Here is a 6,000-nt window from a genome sequence, read left to right as displayed (position 1 = left end):
TTTGGCTTTATCTGTATGTTTGAGTTGTAGGGCTTCTCACAGCTGTCAGCAGCCACGTCCGTATAGCGTAACCCGTGTCTCTAAGGAGACATCCATTGACTCTGCTTGGAGATGTGAGTATCTGTGGAAAGTATGACCACTGAAGAATGAAGAAATCATAGCATAGTCATGTAGAGTAATCTTGCTGCAATTACATACTAGCTAAATGCTAGTGGTTTGGAGTGGTTTTTGATTGATAAGTACTGGTGCTTGATCTGAGAGTGCCTTAATTGCCAAATGTGTACAATCTATGACTCCCGGTTCCTGTGGGAATCCAGCCAAAATAGCAAGTTTCATTCAGACTCACAATAGATGCTAATGGTGGCCCTGACAAATGCGGTATCACCACTTGACAGATGCACTTATGTGCACAGATTGTGAGATTCTGTAGATGTCACCCACAGATCTCTGGAAGAAGCCAGTAATGAAGAAATTCAGGATTCTGGTATCTTTGTCCACCACTCCAATGTATGTCCACCTAGCTCACCTGGCAGGATGTCCACTTCAGGAGGTTGCAAATATTAGCAATGACCAAATGGCAAAATCTAAGTCTTCTAAGCCACTGCTGCTCCGTTCCAGACACCACCAACACCATCTCTGGATATGTCCTTTTCCCACCTGGCACAGGTGGTGATACTGTGGTATCCCACAGTCAGGAGGGAGTTGCCCTGGGAGTCCTCAACATTGACTCCTGACCCCATGAAGTTTCATGGTTTCCAGTTGAACCTGGGCAAGGAAACCTCCTGCCTATTTCACTTACTGTCGTTCCTCGGCTAATAAATCAGCACTCCTCCATGGTGAACAAGGAGGAGGCACAGAGGGTGGCAAGGGTGCAAAATGTAATCTGGGTGGAGCATTTTAATGTCCACCACCATTACCACGAAGTCAGGGGATCAACCCTGATTCACTGGAAAGTACAGAAGGGCACACCAGGCATATCTAAAAATGTGGTGTCAACATGATGAAGCTAGCAAACTGGACTACTTACATGCCAAACAGCATAAGCAGCAAGTGATAGACAGAGCTAAGCAATCCCACAACCAACACATCAAATCTAAGCTCTGCAGTTCTGCCACATACAGTCATGAATGTTGAACAATTAAAAAACTCAGATGAGGAGGAAGCTCCACAAATATCCCATCCTAAATGATGAAAGACCCTAGCAAATCAGTATGATAAAGCTGAAACACTCGCAGCAAGCTTCAGCCAGAAGTACCAAGTGGATAATCCATCTCAGTCCCCTACAGAGGTTCCCATCATCACAGATGTCAGTCTTCAACCGATTTGATTCACTCCTCATGATATTAAGAAATGGCTAGTGGCATTGGATTCTACAAAGGCTAAGGGCCCTGACAACATTCTGGCAATGATACTGAAGATATGTGCTCCAGAACTTGCCGCTCCCCTAGCCAAGCTCTTCCAGTACAGTTACAACACTACAATCCACCCAACAATTGGAAAATTGCCCAGATACGTCCTATACACAAAATGCAGGAGAAGTCCAAGCTAGCCAATTACTGCCCATCAGTCTACACTCGATCATCAGTAAAATGATGGAAGGTATCATCAACAGTGCTATCAACCAGCACGTGCTTAACAATAACAGCTCAGTAATGCCAAGTTTGGGTTCCATCAGGGCCACTCAACTCCTGACCTCATTATGGCCTTGGTGGTTGTAAATGGACAAAAGAACTGAATTCCAGAGGTGAAGTGACAGAGACAGCCCTTGACATCAAGGCTGCATTTGACCAAGTGTGGCATCAAGGACCCCTAGCAAAACTGTAATCAATGATTATCGGTGGCAATGCTCCACTTGTTGGAGTCATATCTGACATGTATTAAGATAGTTGTGGTTGTTGGAAGTCAGTCATCTCAATTCCAGGACATCTCTGCATGGGTTCCTCAGGATAGTGTCCTAAGCCCAACCATCTTCAGCTGTTTCATTAATAACCTTCGCTCCATTCCTCAGAGACTGAATCAGTCTATGTTGAAATATAACAAGAACTGGACAATATCCAGGCTTGGGCTAACAAGTGGCAAGTAACATTCATGCTGCACAAATACGAGGTAATGACCATCTCCCATAAGAGACAATCTACCCGTCCCTTGACATTCAATGGTGTTATCATCACTGAATCCTCCAGTATCAACATCAATATTATCAACAGAGGTGTAGATGGAGATGGAGTAGAATGGGAGGTTGGCTTCTGTGATGGTCTGGGATGTGCACACAACTTTCTGCAGTGTAAAATCACTACAGAAATTCACCAAAGATCCTTAGCAAGCACCTTCCAAACCCATGACCACTTCCACATAGAAGAACAAAGACATCAGAAATATGGAAAATCAACACCTACAAGTTCTCCTCCACCATTCTGACTCAGAAATATATCACCATTCCTTCATGGTCACTGGGCCAAAATCCTGGAACTCCCTCCCTAATTGCATTGCTGGTCAAAGTGGAGTGTATGGACTGCAGCAGTTCAAGAAGGCACCAACTTCTCAAGTGCAGGTAGGGACAGGAATAAATACTGGGCAGCCAGTGATGCCCACATCCTATGGGTGAATTAACAAAAAAAAATGCTCAGGAACTTTATTCTTTGCCTATAAACCCTATGTCCTGGATATGATCTCCTGCAGGCTAGATCTCTGTGTGTACCACTCTATGCCATAGAGGGGTAGGTGGGTAAGAAGAAGGCAGCTGCTGTTGCTGCTCTTATTACTGCTGTTATTACTAATGGTGATGCCAGTGTTGCTAAATTCATTTCAAGGTCCAAGGCAGAGCTGCATGAGCTGCTTAGTGCTGCAGAGAAGACTGACAATTGGGAAGACCAAACTCAAAAAGTGCCAAGGTCATGGAAATTATCATAAAAGTAGTTGAAACCACTTGCACTGCCGTGAAAGAACACTATCCTGGCAGCAAAAATGGTATAAGAAAACAGCTAAACTATTTCAGTACTTAAAGCCTTTCCAGCTTGCCAAATTTCACAATTCTCTCAAATTGTTCAACCTGTTGGAACCCTGAGAAACTGGCATGCAGATGAACAGGCTGTAGTTAAAGGCATGTCAATGGTTTCCAAAACACCAGCAGTTTTTGATGTTCCAATTTGCACCAAACCTATGAGCTCTGGAATCTTAAAGTTCCCTCCAAAATCTCAAATACAGGAAACAAGATAACAAGTTACAAGATAAGAGTTCATGATGTTAGGGTAGTATCAATATGAGTGGAGCATTGCCAAACTAACAATATATAGACAGCCCAGATAATGGATCATTTTTAGGTTGACTAACTAGTCAGTGGAATAATGAAACTATGATTTATATGATGTAACAACACCATCCATTGTCATGCACTAGACTCTGAGAAGAGAAAAGCAACAGTCTGTACCAGCTGGAGACGAATTACCTTACAATTATGTGTGCCAGTTAGCTTAGTCAGCTGGATTGCAGTGCAGAGTAACACCAATAGCATGGCTCAATTCCTGCCTCAGCTGAGATTACCGTGAAGGGCTGTCACTTTCAACCTCCCACCTCACCTGAGGTGTGCTGACCCTCAGGTTAGAGAGAGACAACTGGTGGCAGTTTAATGAGAGAGTGGGACTCTGGTGATTTTACCTTTTTACCTCAGAATAGACATCCAATTCATTTGAATCAAACTAAATTAAGAACAGACTTGTGAAGTAACAACATGGATCGAAATTGGCTGACTACAGGAAACAGAGTAATGGTTTATGGGTACTTTTTGCTTTCCCTGGTGTGTGTGTGTGTGTGTGTATGTGTGTGTGTGTGTGTATCCAAAGTTTGCAGACGATACACAAGAAGTATTAAAAACTGTTACGAGGACAGGTGGAACTTCTGAGGGACATTGACAAGTGGGTGGATAAGTGGCAAATAAGGTCAATGGAGAGAAGTTTGATATGGTACATTTTAGTTATGACAACATGGAAGGACAGCATACTATAGGAAGGATGTTATTAAGCTAGAAGGGGTACAGAAAAAAATTATGAGGCTGTTTCCAGGACTGGAGGGTTTGCTATAAGGAGAGAATGAATAGGCTGGGACTTCTTTCCTGGGGGCATCAGAGACTGAGGGAAAACCTTGTGGAGGTTTACAATATCAAAAGGGGCATAGATAAGGTGATTGGCCGAGATCTTCTTTCCAAGGATAAAGAAATCCAAATCTAGAGGACATGGGGCAAAGTTTTAAAAGGGATCTGAGGGTCAACTTTTTCATGTAGAGGGTCATGCATGTTTGGAGTGAACTGCCAGAGGAAGTAGTAGAGGCAGATACAACTACAATATTTAGACATTTGGACAGGTACTTGAATAGAAAAGGTTTAGAGGGATATGAGCCAAAGCCAGGCAAGTGGGACTAGTTCATTTTAGGACAACTGGTCAACATGGACATGCAGGACAAAAGAATCTGTTTCTGTGCTGTATGGCCCTATGACTCAATGACTGTAACAGTAGTGTACAAGAGCAAGGAGGTGACATTAAACTTGTTTCAGACACTGACAGAGATTTTGGCTGGAGTATTGGGAGTTCCCAGTGCCACATTATAGGAAAGACATGAACACATTGGAGATCTCCTGAAATGGCTTACAACAATGGTTCCAAGGATGATGCACTTTAGTTATAACAATAGATTGAAGAAATTGGTAGAGTTCTGCTTTTAGAGAGGAAGGCTAAGAGATCTGATAAGAGGTTTTCAAAATCATGAGAAGGTTGGTTAAAATTGGTTAGAAAGAAACTGCTCTTGCTCACATACGGTAGAGATTTAACGTGATCTTCAAAAGAAGCAAGGATGCAATAAGGGAAAATCTTTTCAGTCAGTGAGTTGACAGGATACGGAATGCATTGCCTGGAAGTGTGTTGCACACAGGTTCAATTGAGGCATTCGAAGGGACATGGGATGATTATTTGGATATAAATAAGGAGCAAAGGTGCGGCAAAAAGCAAGAGATAGCACTCGGTCGTAATGATCGTTTAACGAGCTTGGTGTAAGCAGTGGGCCGAATGGCCTCCTTCTACAGTAACACTTGATTCTGTGAATCTGCAATAACTGTAACAGAGCGCGGAACAATATTCTATATTGGCTATCACAATATTAATGCTCCCAGTGCAGTAATAGCAAGGCAAAAAGCCATTTAATCTCTTCATACCAAAGGACAATCCCCACCTCCCAATAATCTTGAGGAGAATAGACTTTCATAAAAGGCAACCACGAGAATACCCCAAAATTGCTTCATTTGATTCTTTTTAGAAGCTCCCTTGTTATGTACAATTATCTTAACTACAAAAAGTAAGTCATGTCCGCAACTGAATTTCCCATCAGCTCGTCTCAAAACCGCGTTGCCTCGGGTTTTTGAGCAAATTGCAATGGTGAGGGGCAGGGCTTGGTAGAGAGTGGCTGGGGGAAGACAATTTCTTTATTCCCTTTCGAAGTTATCTGGTTCTGATTAGTTCTGACAGCTTCCAGTCATGCCTTTTCAAAGATCTGGTTGGCTAATGTTGACGAAATCCAAACGCAGTCAATACAGTTTGTGTTGCTTGAAAAGCAGAAAGCTGGGAGCCTCAGTTGAGGAGCCTTGACAGTTGAGGTGTATCATTAATGCAAGGTGACATATCGGTAAACTTATTTTGTATTGTATACTAATAGCGCACATTTGTACACACACATATCCCACAAAGATTTAGTTCACTAAAGTCAAGAACACTATTTTTCCGATGTAAAATTCTATGCACGGGCTACATGTTCCACTCCTCTGGAAACCCAACACAAGTCCAGGTGAAAAATCTATAATGGCAATTCCAACTGCAGAAAATGGGGAATATAGAATGTTTAGCACCACGAAGTTTCACGCGTTTTAATAACGCATCTCGATTATTGATCGTCATTTGATGTACATCGCATCCAAACGAGAGAGGGAACACATCGGTACTCGTTAAAACCTTTGCATCC

This window comes from Stegostoma tigrinum, chromosome 10 (genome assembly GCF_030684315.1).
Source record: "Stegostoma tigrinum isolate sSteTig4 chromosome 10, sSteTig4.hap1, whole genome shotgun sequence".
NCBI lineage: Eukaryota > Metazoa > Chordata > Chondrichthyes > Orectolobiformes > Stegostomatidae > Stegostoma > Stegostoma tigrinum.
Note: the sequence above shows the minus strand (reverse complement) of the source record.